The following is a 14,943-nucleotide window of genomic DNA, read 5'->3' on the forward strand; positions in this document are numbered from 1 at the left end:
TCCAGACCCCCTGAATTGGAGACTCCCAGTAGGACCCGGTCCCCTCATCTTTCCCCGGGAGGTCTGGTACACGTGCAAGGTTGAAGGTCGCTGCCCTGCAGTGGATAACATGTCCCCCATTCCCCGACTTCTGGGTGGGGACAATTGAGAAAGTCGGTATGAACTAACTTGCCTGACATCTGACGTCTCGTCCACGACAGAAACAGGAGCAGGATAAGGCTCTCTGCTGGTCCAGGGCTGAAGCAGACACCCCCGCGTCCTGCCCTGTCCACACCGTGTGTGCGCTCCCTGCTGGACCCTCCGACGTCCAAGGACGGGGGAGATCCTGAAGCCTCTGTCCCAGGGGACGACGTGGCCCATGGTACTGCTGCCGGGTAGGGCAGCTTCCAAGCTGAGGAGGCACCAAGAGCGGCCCCTGGCGGGTTCCCCAAACCCGCCAGGTCAGCGCTCCTGGAGTGGGGATCCCTGGTGAGGATGCTCACTTACTTGCTCACAAGTGAATGTAACGAGGAGACGCTGGGGATTTCAGCCGAGTCTCCAGAGACCATTTGAGAGGCCACACGTCTCCCCACTCTCCCTGGCCGCCCGCCCCCTGCCTCTCATCACGGACAGTAACTTGACGGTGACCTGCCCCTTCTTTGGGTCAGCTTGGCTTGGCGTCTCAGCCAGCCTGCTTTCGAAACTAAACGTCCGCTTCAGCTAGCTGCTGCCCTGCCATGCTAGGCACCAGGCCGACAGCTCGGTGGCTCAAGACGGCAGGCAGGGGTCTGTGGGTCAGCTGGGTGGTTCCAACTGTGCGTCTGGGGTCAGCTGCTGCAGGGCTAGCCTGGACCCAGGCTAGGACTTAAAGACAGGGCTGTGGACCCCCTGGGGTCCAGCCTCTGGGCTGCTCTGTGCATGAAGCGCCAGGGGCCCATGCCAGGCCCCTGGGCACTACAGCCCCTGGCTAACGCAGGCCACCCGGGGGCAGAGCGCCACGGAGGGCAGGGCCTTTCCCCCGCTGTCCATCAGTGCCCTCATCTCTTGCCCCTCCATCCAGTCCCCTGGGGGGCCCATCAGACGCAGGTGCTTAATGCAGGCCTGAGGTCCAGCCGGGAGCCGGTTGTTTTCTCTGAAATCATTGTCTTTCTGGGAATGAGATGACACAGCGCCGTCACACCCGCGCGGAGGCTTCTGGCCAAAGTGACCTCCTTTATAGAAATCAAACTGACCCCAAGAAGAGTTTTCAAATGTAAATTCATTGGGATGAAACGGCAGTGCCCATCCCGTCTTAAATTGTCTCCGAAATGGAAACACGCGGAGTCCGTTCGCGGCCGGAGCGGGTGTCACTCTTTCCCACATGCAGGGCTCACCACCCCGCCCCACCCAGGGCAGAGAGACTCCTTGCCAAGGGGTCTGGGGTGTGAAGGTCCCGCCCTTGCAGCCGGCCCGATACCGAAGGCCACCCCTGCGTGTTTGCGGCCCATGGCTCGTCAGCGATGCCGGGAACGGGGCGCACCGTGGGCGGGCGCGTCCCTCTCGCCCCAGAGCTGGAGGTGGACTCGCGGTTCCAGACCGTGCTCGTCCTGAACTTTGGTGCCTCGGCGCTTCTGCGTGCCTTTCAGAAAGGGGCCCTCGTCTGAATTTAAATCATGTTCATCATATTCATGCAGCGGCATTTGGAGACGGGGACCCACCGCCGTGCCAAGCAGGCTACAGGAACTCAGCGCCCTGGTGCCCCCAATGGCTTGGGCTGGCTCTCATCGTCCAGTCTGTCTGCTCTCCTGGAGGCGACACCACCTGACTGGGCATTCCGGAGGCGGCCTGGGGACCACCACGTGGCACTGCGATCCGTCTCTGGCCCTCACTGCCTGTGTGGCCTTGAACGGTGAACGAGCCGCAGGCCCCTACCCAGGTGTGAGGACCAGACACCACCAGAGACTGCAGGGCCCGAGACCACCGCTGGCTCGGACACTCCCGCACAGCCCACTGCGCACCAGGTGTGGGTCCAGGCGGTTTCCTCGAGTGACTCACTCATGGCTGCTGCCCCCACAATGAGGCGCCCCACCACGAGGCGCTCTCAAGGCCCCTTTCTCCCAAGGAGGGATGGAGCCACGGGGTGTACATACCCTGAGCACGGGGCCACTGGTCTCAGAAGCCGACATGGGTACCAGCGCCGTGAGGATGCCCGCGGGGCCCACTGCTGCTGGGCAGGGCCTCCCCTGGACTCCCGCCGCCGGGTCACACACGCAGTGGCACAGTGGCAAGAACCACACGCTCGGAGTCACACGCGGCCTCATGTCCCCTCTGAACACCCGAGGGACCCAAAGCGATGGGAATCAGTGTGATCGCATGGCCCCTCTGAACACCCAAGGGACCCCAAGTGAGCCTGGGTCCCTGGGGCCTGCACAGGACCTGGCACTTAGGAGTTCGGCCAGCCTGGGGCGAGTGAGGGACATGGGTGCTTTCTGATTCCAGGAGTGGACGCTTCTGCACATGGTCTCCTGAGGTCCCAGCCCCAGGAGGAGGCCGGAACCCTTCCAGAACTACTGAAAGGGAGGTTCTGAAATGGCCTTTGGAAGGACAGTGATCTAAGCCTAACGAGACCTCCCCAAGTGTCCGTCCCCACTCCGGGTGGGCTACAGGGTTTAGCCCCTCAAGAAACTCTCCGACTGGCCTGGGAGGCCTGGAATCAGGACTTCAGACTTTCCAGTCCAGGTCGTCAGAAAAGCTGTGGCCTGCGTGTGCATGAGTGGACAGAAGCGGACACCTCTGTGGGCTGTTCCAACCGCAGGCAGTGACCATGGGGCCAATGCAGCCCCAACTATCATTGCTGCGTTGACCGATGGGCAGCCTGCCCGTGTTGACTTGGGGGACGCAAGGCCATGCCAGGGTAGGACACAGTGACTTTGGCTTTTTTTGTAGCACGACTCACACACATAAACGCCACAGGGCAAGGGGTGAGGGAGACGAAGGGGTGGGCAGGAGGGTGCGGTGGGTGGTGAGTGCCCAGCATGGAACGCATTTGTCTCCTGTGGTTGCCAGTCTGGTTTCAGATGCCCTGCAGAAGGGGTTCTGGCATCTTCTGGGCCCTGAAGGAGATGGATTAGCGATGTCTGCTGTGGGTGCAGATAGGGGAACCACCCCGGAGCCTTTGCTATTTCAGGGCAGCAGGCAGGCGGGTCTGGGACCCTGGACAGCGCCCTGGCGCCAGGCTGAGGCAGTCAAGGTGGAGTTTGACCACCGGCTTTGATCTCAGAGAGCTGGGAGCTGCCCGGGGGCCCTGACAGGTGGAGGGGTTGATCCTACTTACCCGGCCTCCTCCCGAGTCCAGGATGAAAGTCACTGGAAGGCTGGGTGTCACCCTGGGGCTTCCCCCGCCGTCTGCAGAGCTGAGGCCAGGAGGCACTGGATCGGGCAGGTTCCCTCTCTGCTCACTCTTCCTGGGCTGAGGGGACGACGTCTGTGCAGCACCAGCCCGTCTGCCCGGCTGTGAGACGGGGGTCTTGGCGGGGCTGCCTTGGAGACGGTGCAGGGGCCCCCAGAGCCCCTTCCCACCATCCACGGAGCTGCAGGTGGGATGGCTGAGGTCCAGGCTCCCCCGTCCTCCTCTCTGCCGGGAAGAGAAATGCATCTGATGAAGGGACTCAGCATGGAGACTCCCCATTCTGACTCACACGCTCCTTGGAAGGAGGGTCTCCTTCCAAGGAGACCCACCCAGTCGTTCCCCACAGTCCCGGGCTGGAGGCCTTGTTGGGCCTGGAGCCTGGACGAATGCATCCTGGTCCAAGGCCCTCTGCTTTGGGGGGACACCTCCTCTGACCGTCTCTTCCTTGGAAGCAGGAACTTCCAGACCAAAGTGTGTCGGAAACCAGGGGACTCGCTTGTTTGTGCAGAAAACAGCTACTGCTGAAAGGGTTCCCTCTAGTCTCAGCCGGTGCTGGGGCCTCGGGCCATTGTGAGGAGGGTCCACGTGCACCGCTGGCCCACAGTCCCTGTGGCCACTGCTGCTGCTCCGAGTCCCTGTCCAGCGTCACTCTAAGCCCTCCACGCTCCAGGGGACAGGGGTCTCGGTGACCAGGAGGGGCCCCTCTGGCCCAAGGGCCTCCCAAGGAAAGGACAGCCTATCCCCTCTCTGACCGTCTGGGGCAGGGCTCCCCGCCCTGCTCCAAGGTGAGGCGGGTCACAGCAGCCTGGCTGGTGCTCTGAACCCATCGAGAATTCCGCTCCAGAACTCCTTGATATTTGACTTAAAGTTCAGCTCTAAATATAGACCGCTGCGCTACGTCACACTGTGTCGTCTGGGAGGTGTGTGTGTGTGATCACGTGCAGGTGTAGTGGCAGGCGGGCACGGCTCGGCTGTCCTCCGTACACCCGCCCTGCAGCATCTCATAAGGAGACCCCAGGGGCAGGACACTCCTGAGGCTGCCACTCCAGCAGAGCCAGGCCGCCGGCTTGCCTGCCCCCCAGGCCGGGGCGACCTGCTTCTGCCCACTTGGAGGCTGTGGGGGGGCAGAGCTGCAGGATGGGGGCCTCGGAGCCAGCTGAGGACGCTGGAGGAGACAGCAGACACTGAAGAGTGTGAGGCCCTGTGGGAAGGTGGCACCGCCTGGGGGACCTTAGAGGAAACTGGGCCCCCTGACTATCTGGCTGGTGCTGAAAAGGGTCAGCGATGCCGGCAGGGTCCTCGTGGCCGATGCACTCACAGGCCCTGTGTCCCGGGGCCGCGTGCCCGCTGCTGTGCCTGGTGTCTCTGTCCATTCTTGGGGGCGGGGTCCCCGAGAGCTCCAGCCTCCTCCCCCTCCATCAGAGGAGCCTCTGGGTCACAGGCCTCCCCCAGGGTCACAGCCAGGAGCCCGCAGTGCCCAGGGGACTTCGTCTGTGTCTCTGCCCATCTGAGATTCTTCTTGGCCAGGTGGTAGGGCAGACCCCCGGGGACTGCTCGCCCAGTCCCGACGGCCGGCGGCTGGCACCCTGGCAACTTGCTGGCTCTTCTGGACTCTTCTTGCTGCCTCCAGGGCCCAACAGAGCCACCAGGTCAGGGGCCCACCTGGTCGGGGGCCCAGAGGACTGTCCATCTGCCAGGCCAGTGCGGCCTCCTGCAGGAGGGAAGGGCATCCTGGTGGGGCTGGGCGGACCCTCGGGGAGGCCGGTCGCTCTAAACGCTGAGGCAAGGCCAGGCTGGCCTCTGTCCTCCCAGCCATGGTTGTGCCCTGAACGGTCCACCGGGGGACACTGAGTGACTCTGCCCGCTCAGCGGGGGCTGGGGTGTGAATTAGGTCCTGCTGGTGGGGGCGGGGGTGGGGAGCTGGGGGCGTGGTCTTGGGAAGGGGGCCTGGCCGTGCTGCTTGGGAACCAGATGCCCTAACTGTGAGGTCTCCAGGGCCAGAAGGCCAGGCTCGGGGACAGTGGGGGACAGCTGGCTGAGCGAGTCTCCTGGGTCAGCCCAGGGTGGGGCTGGGCGCCGGGAGACACCGCCTGGGGGCTGTGAGCTAGCACGTGGTCCCCCTCGTCTCCAGGGGGCTCTCCCCCCAGAGTGGGAGGCCCCAGGGCCCTCCTCCTGGGACGGAGCTGTCTGGAAAGTGGCCACGCACAGGCCGACCAGGCTCAGGGTCCTGTGACCCCAGCCCCTCGGAGGCCGGAGTCATCTGTGCCCAGCAGCCCCCACAAAGGCTGGACTTCCCCGGCCCTCAGCAATGTGTCTGGCGTGGGGGGGCCTCTGTTCTGGGGCTCAGTGCCCCTCTCTTGTCCCAGGTCAGGGCAGGGACGCCCTCGGCTCCTGGGACGGGTTTGGATACACATGCCGGCCCCTGCCAAGGGCTCCCGGGCCCTGCCAGGCTGCCAACCAGAGACTGCAGGAAGGCACGGGGCCCGGCCTCTGCCCCGGGAAGGCCACTTGGGGCCGTGCATCACTGTGGGGGGGGAGCGGTTACAGCCCCCACCCCAGAGGTGGCCCCTTAGGCCAGGATCCCAGAGACCTTGGGGTCCCAAGCTCTGGGCAATGCTGGGCCGGGAGATGGGCACAGCAACCTGCTGGCCCCTGCTGGGGGCTGGTGACAGCCAAGGGCCCTTCCCTCCGGGGATGAAGGGTCCCAGGCTGCAGCCGCGAGTCAGCCGACCCCCAGATGGGAGCAGTTCTGGCCTGAGCTCCATCGCCCCGTCCACCTGCTCCCCTCTGCCAGAAGGAACAGGTGCACGCCTGTACCCGTTAAACTCTACTTACAAGGACAGGCCATGGCCTCGTGGAGGTGGCAGGAGACGGAGTCATTCCGTTCCGGGACAGACGCACCGGGGACCGCTGTGTCTGCGGTGGTGGGGGGTGCGGTCAGCTCATTTCAGGGGCCACGGGGGCCCCATGGACAGGAGGACGGTGATGAGTCTGGAGGACAGAATGTGCTGGAGAGGTTTTTTGTTTTATTTTTTTTAATCTGTAAATCAGATCACATGGTTTCCACTGAATTGTGTTGATCTGATTGAGTTGGTCTGAAATTAACTGCACTCGGCTTGGCCTCCTACAGAGGCAAGCGGGTGTGGGTGAGGTTTGGGCCCAACTCAGCCCCTGCCCAGGGAGGGATCCTTATGGACCAGGCTCCAGGGGTCTCCCTGATTCTGCATTCCAATGCCTCGGGGGCTGCCCAGCCCAGCCGTCCTGGGGCGGGGACCCCCTCCTGCCAGCAGCTGGTCCTCTGGTAGACCTGCCTGTGATCAGGGTCTTGGTGCCCCCGAGGCTCGTGTTCACACCAGCCCCGTCCCGGCTTCATCCCTCCACCCCATCCTGGCCCCAGAGGGGAATTCCCCTCTCATCCCAGCCGAGAGCCCATGGGGTGCTCACCTTCACCCCTGCAGCGCTCTGAGTGACAGGTAGAGTGGGACATGCCCTCAGGAGGGTCTCCTGTAGATTAACTCGGCTTACTTGATCCATTGATTTTGTCAAGAGCCCGTTTATCACACTGACAACTGGAAAAACCTTAAGTAAATGTTTATCGTGCACACTGGGGTCTGCCCAGCCGCATGGCACCCACTCCCGCCCCTGGACTCGGCCGCAGGGAGGAGGCTGAGACCTGGGGTCCTGGAGGTCGGCTCACACCGCCCCCCACTCCGGCCTGGAGAGGGTCACTGCCCAGTTCTGCTCTCCCGCTGGGGCCACCTTCACAGCTCCTTGGTTCATTCGTGCATTCTCTAGGCATCCGCCCCACAGGGCCTGCGGGGACTGGAAAGAGGGAGGCCCAACCCTGGGAGGAGGCCGCCCAGTGCAGGGGTGTCCGGGGGTGACCGCAGTCAGGCAGATGGGAGAGGAGACCCCGGGGGACAGGCCTGGACTGCAGTGCATCTTCCTCTGCTCAGGGGTCCCACTCAGAGGGCGTCTCAGGGTCCTGGAACCCGGCTGAGAAGTTGGCACTCAGCTGGTATGAGGGCCTGGGAGGGACACAGTGAACCCGCCGGGGTCTGGGGGGACACGCTGGACCCGCCGGGATCTGGGGGCACAGTCGTGTTGTCCAGGCCTCCGTCCTTGGATTGTGAGTGTCCAGGCGATGAGGACGTGCCCCTGGCGGCAGGCGGTGAGCACCCTCTGTCTGGTGCCCCTGCCCTCAGAGCCGTCCTCATCCTTGGGGGCTGCTCAGAGGTTCCTGGGGGCCTGGAGGGGCCTTTGAAGAACTGGGGAGACAAGTGACTTCTGAACATTCTGAAAGGCCCCAGGGCCAGGCAGGGTCTGGGGGAAAGCGCCTGGGAGCCTGGGCTGCGGCTTTGAAGGTACAGAAGTTTGACAGGTTAGTTTAGTTCATCATTTCTTTCCCATTAATAAAAATTAGGATAAGAAAGAAATTATCATAATCCAACATTGACAATGAAGCCTTCCCATTTACTTCTCGTTCTAGGAGGGTTTTTTTTTTTAATCAAAATGACTTATGATGAATACAGTGCATATTAAAACTTTTAACCTGGTACCTTCCTAAAGTAAAAAATGTTCCCAACATATTACATTTTTAATCACATGAGTTAATTACTCTTTAGGGAGGCTTTGCAAATTCTGGGAAGGAGAGTATTATGGATTTCAAAGAATGAGAGGGAAACTGTCATTTTAATGAGAATGCAAATGAGAACTGTTAAGGTTCAGTGAAGGTCATAGCAGCTTAATCATCAAATTACTATGGCCATTTATTGCCAGTAACAAATGAATATTAAAACCTATTGTTTTAACAGCTCAGACCACCAAATGATTGTTATTTCCAACTTCCCAGGTGTTTGGGGTGTAATTTGAGAATTATCAAACGCTGGGGACCCCTTCATGCCTAGAGCCCCCTCAGCCATGTGCTCATGTTCACAAACGTGTGGGCACGCTTGTCCCCAGATGTCCGAGTTTCTGGGCTGGGTGCTGCAGAGATGATGTGGGCAGGTGTCCCATCCGGTCAGCGGAGACGGAGGCAGGGGGACGCTCAAGTAGCCTCCCGCATCAGAGGAGGGGCCGGGGGCCCCCCATCACCGGACCCAAGCCCTTGGGCAGCCTGCCACCATCCAGTCACTGCTGACTCCCGGGCACTGCCCAGGGCCTGGTGCAGGCGGGCGGGTGGGGCTCTGAGTGTCAGGGCGCAACGCAGGCTGCAGGCTCGGGTGACTGCAGGCTCCAGGCTCTTCGTGGCCCTGCGACGTGGCTGGTTCTCCTCCCCCTGCACATGCAGGTCACCCTCCTGCGAGGTCAGAGCAGCCCCCTCTCTCCAGCAGCGCCAGGAGCCCAGACCCTGGCCTCTGGGGCCTTGGGGTGTTGCTCCAGGGGCTTGCATCAGCTCTAGCTCATCCCGGTGGGCTTGTCTGACATCCTTCCCGGCAGGCAGCGCGAGTTCCAGGGTGTCTTCAGCAGGACCCGTCTTTACTGGAAGGAGAGACAGGAATGAGCAAAAGAAGATATTTAACCCCAGAAGTGCCCCCGGGCCGTGGAGCACCCCCGGGTCGTGAACTCCCAGTGGTCCGAGCTCTTCTGCAGCCAGGTGATCCCCTCACCAAAGGACTCAGAGAAAACCTTGTCTGAGCCCAAGAAGTTGCAGAGGGGGCCGTGGGAGACCTGCCTGAGGCCAATGGCCTGGGGCCACGTCCATCTCTCTAGGAGCAGGAGCGCATCCTCCAAGACCGAGGCCCCTGGACGTCCAGGGGGGCTGGTCTGAGGTCTCCTGCTTGTGAGGCCCACCCCCAGACCGGACTTGCACTCTCCTTGCCCGAGAGACCGCCCACTGGGGGTCCAGGTGCTCAGACCTCACATCCTGGCTGAGACCTGACTCGGAGGCTCCTCAGGGCCGTCAGGTGTGTTGGGAGCTTTGAAAGCGTGACCTCGGGGACCACCCGTGGAAGGTTGTCACTGTGAGCCTGGGAGGGGCACAGAAGGGGGTCTGGGGCAGAGGAGATGAGTCTGTCTTGGCCACTGCGGGGCTCCCGGGGGAAGAGGCAGGGGCCCTTGGGGACATGCTCCCAGCCCCTGCCCTCAGCCTCAGGCCCTGGGCCGCGTGGAGGTTGGGCGAGGGGGTCGGCACCTCCCGCGGAGCGGCCCCCTGGGGTCCGCAGGCTCCCCAGGGGGTGGCACGGCTGTCTGTGCGTCTCAATCCTGCACACTGCAGGGAGAGGTAATTAAATGTAATAGATGCCGGGGCTTCCAGAGTTACATTATTTAGAAGCCGTAGCTCGCACACATACACACACATGCTAAGCTGTGGATAATTAATAGATTTATTTAAATCAGCCTCTGCCATCTGTATTCATCCAGGGAGGGACGCATCCCAGGCAGGCCCGTGTTGAGATGCCTCTGGTTTGTGAAGGGAAAGCTGGGAATCCCCGAGGAGGGCCGGGCTGGCAGGAGACCAGGGACCACAGGGCTGAGTTCCCAGGGGCGGGATGGGGCCGTGAGGCTGCACAGCGGACTCTGCTCCCGTGGACGGCCAGGTGGGGTGCAGTCGGGGGTGGACCGGGATGCGGGTCCCTCGGCGGTGCTCGGGGGACGGACCCACGGGGGGATCAGCCACAGGGGCACGGGGCCTCCTGCCGTCTGTGTCTCCTTGCCCGCTGGTCCCGGCTCCATGTGCAGCCCACCGGGGGCCTCCCATTAGCATCTGACAGGAGGCATCTGGGCCGGGCAGCTGGTTGTCACCCTCATCCCACCTCTGGGTGCTGGTCACCGCTGGGAAGTAGCCACAGGTCCTGAAAGGACTCTCAACTTCCTGCGACCCGGAGACCAGTTAGTTTCCAGGACGCGGAGGCACTTTGCGCGTGGGTCCCCCTCTGAGTGGTTGGCCCAGACCCATGATGCGCACGGGGGTGCAGCCCCAGGGCCCCCACTGGACCTCACGGCCAGCCCAGAATTGTATCCACACATATGGCCAGAGGCTCCTCTCCAGGTGCCCAGGCTGGCAGCATCTGAGTCTGAGGGGCCTGCCCAGATTTGAAGTGGGGGAGTCTTTCATGCAAAGGCTGTGATCAGCTCTTTCTACTGATGGGGCTGGGGGTGAGGGCCGCGTGGGGCGGGGCTCTGGTGGCCCCTTTGGCACCACGCCCAGCGGGTCACAGGCAGCTCCCACTCTCCTGTGTTGTGCCTGCTGCTCCCCAGAACTGCTGAGAGGACGCAGGTCCAGCCGCACCCCCTGGGGGTATCCCCACCTCCCGCCACAGCCTCCGCTCACCTCCTCCCGCTGTATGGGCCGTGCCCTCTCACCCCCCGGCCCTGTGTGGAACATCGCCTTGGGCCGTGCTGTGCCCCTGTGAGATCATGCGTTCTCTCCTTGGGGGCCGAGTCAGCTGTGTCCCCCACCCAGCCCTGCAGGCGCTCTGTAGATACGGGGGAGGGATGAGCAGTCCTGAGAACCTGGGGCGCCCCCAGGCCAGCCTGCGGGGCGGGAGGCCACAGGGAGTGGGGAGGAGCCCTGCGTGTCTGGGGCTGGGGTTCCTTTGAGAGCCAGGTCCTCTGGCAGAAAGGCTGGTGTGTGTTTGCTATAATGTCGCCCTTCTGAGGGTCTCTACCTGCGGAGATGGGTGTGAGAGAGACCCCTGATGCCTCAGGGGGGACCCTGGGATCCCAGGTTCAAGTTCTGCCTTAAAATCTCAGAAAACAACCAGCACACTTCCCCGGGAGGTGGCCTGGGGAGTTGTGTGTGCACGGCGGGCGGCAGGAGGGCAGGGGTGCCCTCGGCCTCTGTGAGTCCTTGCCGCGACCTTGCAGGGTGACCTTTCTTTCTCGCAGGCGCTGCGGGAGCTCTGAGCACCCTCGCAGAGGGAGGGAGGCCAACAGGACCAGGAATCTGGGGCGGAGTCCGGGAGCCCCAGCGAGCCCAGAGGGAGCTGCAGACACTGCGGACCCCCGGGCGGCCCTCCTCGGCTCTGGGGGTCGTGCACCCCCTCCCAGCTAGGTCCTGCAGGGGAGCAGAGGACCGCATAGTGAGTGGGTCCCCAGCTGGAGGAAGACAGCGCCCGGGGAGCCAGCGGGGCGCCTGTGTCCACGGTCAGGGGACCAGAGGCGGGTGGTGCGGGGTCACGGCCGGGTGACAACACGAGAAACAGCAGGTGGGCGGGGGCCAGGAGTCCTGGGCTGACCGTGTCCCCAGACAGACGGACGCGGGTCTTCACAGGTGATTAATGAGGCCAGAGCCTGGGGCCCCAGTCCCACAGGACCGGCGTCCTTATTGGAAGAGAATCGGGACACGCACACGCACAGGGGGCCGACTGCGTGGGGACGGTGGACACGGCGGCTCCAGCCCAGGAGAGGCCTCGGGAGGGACCAGCCTGGGACACCCGGACCTCAGATTCCAGCCTCCTCCACTGGGGGACAGTGAGTGTGTGCCGTTCAAGCCGCCGCGCCTGGCCTATGGCTCCTGGAGGGAAGAGTACCCCACATCCCGCCAGCAGAAGCATCCCGCCTCTAACCCGCCCCGGGCAGAGGGCACCCGCCCACCCGAAGGATCAGCACAGGGTCCTGGGGAAGCTTGGTGGGTGGACAGGATCTCCCGGACGGACGGATGGACGGAGGCTGGGCCAGGCCCGCCCTCTCCCGCCCGACGCCGCCCCGCACCATTCTGGCGGTCATTAGTGCGTCCCGCTCTCTCTGCGGCTGCATTGTAATGTCAGCTTATGTTCAATTTGCCGGGAGCTGGCAAATCGTCGCCAGCTCCTCGGTGACACACACTCATTTGCTCCTGGCCCTGGGTGCTTCTGAAAGTCGCGCGTTTTCCACCGGGCAAATTAAATTTAGACGTGAAGGCGTCCCTCTCCGGGGCTGACATCATGGGCGCTAATAGCCCTCGCGCCTCTCAGGGTGCCGGAGCCGGAATCGTCTGCATTTCCAAGCAGCCCATTACTTACAGGGACGTGGCCTCAAAGCCCATAATGAAGTTATTAGTCGGAGTCGGGGCCCATATGGGTCCTCTCCACGCTCCCTGTGGGGCCGGCTTGAGGGCTTGAGGGTGGCTGTCAGGATTGGTGGCGGCTGGAGAGGAGTCTTTGTCCTGTGTGTGTTTATACATCTGGCCAAGCAGTGCTCGCGTCCTGACCACGACGTGGAGGTGGGATCTGGAAGCGGAGGGCAGGAGAGGCCCCGGGGGCATGTGGACTGGGTAGTGAGGACCGCAGCGTGAGCAGGTGCCAGGGCCAGGCTGGTCACTCTTGAGGTCCAGAGAGACCCTGCCTGCCAGCCACGTGGGCCAGACAGACCGGAGAGGCTCGGTCCACCTGCGGGTGTCACTCAGGGCCGCCAGGCTCCGAGGGCAGGCGTGTGAGCAGCTGCTCAGGGCTGAGGATGCAGTTCGCACGTGTTGTGTGAGGACCACATCGTGTCCCCAGAGTCACAGGCTGCAGCCCTGACCCCAGCGTGATGGCAGTGGGAAATGACGAGGCCCTGCGGTGGGGACCCCGCCGGGGGGTGAGGGAGAGACAGCAGTGTGCAGCCTGCAGGAGCCCAGCAGGAGAGCCGTCTCCCGGAACCGGGCCAGCAGCGCCTGAACCTCGGGCCTCCAGGCCGGTGAGGGGGCAGGCCGCCCGTCTGAGCCCCCATCTGAGCCCCTGGCTGTGCCATCTGTCACGCAGCCGGCTGCCCGGGGCAGTGGGCACTCTGTCACCCAACATGGGCCCCCAGCAACAGATCCACTCTGAAGCCAAAGATGATGGATGCTCTCAGGAGGGTGGTCTCGATTCCCCAGGGAGCAGAGACCCCCACCTCCAGGCAAGCAGGTGTCTGGCCTCGTGCTGCGGACCCTGCAGACCGCAGATGGGTCTTCTGGGACCAAGGGCTGGACTGTCCCGGGAACCAGGGGCCGGTCTGAGCTGAGCCTTTGGGAGGAGTCAGGGACACGGAGTCGCAGCCAGGCGAGGACACGGCATGAACAGGAAGGCGGGTGGGGCGGACCACCCTGGGGGGTGACGAGCGCACTGGGGTGACCGGAGCGAGGTCCAAAGGAGGGGCCGACAGGAGGGGCACAGGCCACGGGCACAGTGCCTTGGGGCTTCGAGAGGGACGAGGCCCCCGAGCCTCACCGACGAGCATCTGGGCAGCAGGCGACACCCACAGTCTCCTTCCTGGGACCCTGGACCTGCCCGGCTGTGGTGCCTTCACGGTGGGAGCGCAGAGCCCAACTCCATCCCCATAGGAGGGGCGTCCCCATTGTCTCAGCGGGATGCCGTGACTCTAACTCACGGCCCACCGCTTCCTGGGGCCGTGTCCCGTGGCCCTCCAGGCTGGTCCCAGGCCGGCCCCCCAACGTCCTCAGCAACTGATCCATCAGGACCCTGACAAAGCACCCAAGCTCTCATCCTCGGCACCCCCCGCGTCACGGAGGCCACGGCCGGGTACCCGGGAGCCAGAGGGGTGGGCGCGTGAGCAGAGTGGGGGCAGCCCCAGGGGAGCGCTGCCCAGCGTGGACTCGGGGCCCCCACCACTTAGCAGAGGGCGCACCCGAGACCCGAGGGGCCATGAAAGCCCTCCTGGCACCTGGCTGTTCTCTGTGGCTCCTGGACACACGGGTTCCGTCCCGAGCCCACCCCTGCATCCCGGGGTACGGGCCGCGTGTGGGACACACCGGGCTCCTGTGGGCGTGGCTGTCGCAGGACTCAGAGCAGCATCAGATGTGGGTCCTGGGAGGGAGGCGTGGACGGGGAGGTGCATGTGATGCAGACAGAGGACGCCGCCCCCGCCCGTTTGTCGGGGAGCTGTCCGCCCCGCGCAGCCTGGCCCGTCACGGGGTCCGTGCCCTCCTCTTGGTGGTTCTGCGAGACGTTGATGCCGCTGAGGGCTTGTCTGGGCGGAGCACTCGGAATGTCCTCTGTCTCAGAGGTTGAAACACAGAGCCCGCGGTGGCTGCGGGGGCTTCCTCCCCGGGGGTCCCTACGGGCACACAGCCCCCTGCTGGGCCCCCGTGGTCCCAAGGCAGGATGCTGGAGCCTTCCATCTGCCCCGTGGACAGTGAGGCTGACCCAGAAGTGAGCGGGGGCTGCCGGCGTCAGCCCCCAGCAGGCAGGCAGCACTGGGCGTGTTTCTCCCAGACCGAGCTGAAAAATGCACCCAGACCCTCGATGCCTCGTGGGCCAGGCCCTCGCGGGCACCCGCGTGCGTATTCGGGTCCTTGTTCTGGTTTGTGACCCTGGCTTTCAGGCTCCACCTCGGGTCCCAGGTGTGCCTCAGGCTGTGCGACGAGGGCCTGGTGTCCACGCTGGGCCCTGCCCTGCTCTGCAGAGGTGCCTGCCCCCCGGGCCTCTGGGCACCCGGCCGTGGCCTCTGGGGACGGGGGAGCCGTGGATGAGAAACAAGAGCCTTGTCAGTTTGTAAACCTGAGAGTTTATAGGATGTTGACACCCACTCCCTCATGCGCTCCTCTGAGAGTCAGCAGGCTGACCCGAGCTGGAATGATGGACTTTTGTTATTACCGAGGAGGAGACGGTCCCGCTGGAAAGTTCCAGACGCAGCAGGTGTAATAAAGCACTTTCGCCAACAAGGCGCCCCCA

The 14,943-nt window shown here is 63.6% G+C and overlaps 1 protein-coding gene across 1 annotated transcript in view; it reads left to right on the plus strand.

Annotated features, from left to right (window-relative positions):
- The window catches only part of TAFA5 (TAFA chemokine like family member 5), a 175,815-nt gene that overhangs the window by 47,523 nt on the left and 113,349 nt on the right, over positions 1-14,943 (plus strand). The window lies entirely within an intron of this gene.

Source organism: Giraffa tippelskirchi, chromosome 4 (assembly GCF_054371585.1).
Source record: "Giraffa tippelskirchi isolate mGirTip1 chromosome 4, T2T-mGirTip1v1.2.pri, whole genome shotgun sequence".
Classification (NCBI taxonomy): Eukaryota; Metazoa; Chordata; class Mammalia; order Artiodactyla; family Giraffidae; genus Giraffa; species Giraffa tippelskirchi.